The sequence below is a fragment of the Hyposmocoma kahamanoa genome, unplaced genomic scaffold, assembly GCF_003589595.1.
Source record: "Hyposmocoma kahamanoa isolate Upper Pololo Valley unplaced genomic scaffold, ASM358959v1 62, whole genome shotgun sequence".
In the NCBI taxonomy this organism is placed as follows: domain Eukaryota; kingdom Metazoa; phylum Arthropoda; class Insecta; order Lepidoptera; family Cosmopterigidae; genus Hyposmocoma; species Hyposmocoma kahamanoa.
This window is the reverse complement of record NW_020653850.1, coordinates 20,999,291-20,999,946: the sequence shown is the minus strand read 5'-3', so window position 1 is coordinate 20,999,946 and position 656 is coordinate 20,999,291.

The window sequence follows — 656 nt, the reverse complement described above, 5'->3', positions numbered from 1 at the left end:
TTCTTTAAAGTCACTTCGAGTTAGTCGGAGTCTATATAGGTTGTACTTCTACTCGGCACAGTTTTGTCACAGGTCTTTTATATGTCCCAATTTTGGTCTTCGTCTAAGGACCATGAAAACGAATGAAAAGCCAGAATGCGAACAGCTCTTTATTTCGGGTCAATAAAATCAAACCAAATCCAAAACAAAAGACAAACCAAAATGGACATTCTCGCGTCAAAGAAGGTCATACACACTCACACACTCAGTTTGAGTTGAAAATTTTCCCATTTTGCTTGGGTGGAGCGGCAGGGACCCTGGCTCTATTTCAAAATGTATTTATTGATACAACAGTTTTCTTGTGAAAATTCGAGGTATGTTTGTGTTTTTTTTTCTATCGTGAAAATATTTTATAATTGTGTTTTCACACGATGTAATAATATCCTCAATTTTTTCATTTAATTTTCGATTAATTCAGCACTTTCACTGTTATTCAATCAATCAATCAAGCCATTTGAGGACTTTTTCAACAGACAATACGCGTTAACTTGGTACGAAGATCCCGGTGCAATCCTCTGGGTTATATTTTTGTGAAATGTGTCCAATAAATATAATTTGGGAACGGTTGTGAGTTTTTTAAAGATTTGTACCTACCGCCGCCTAACGGTAGGCTAGGT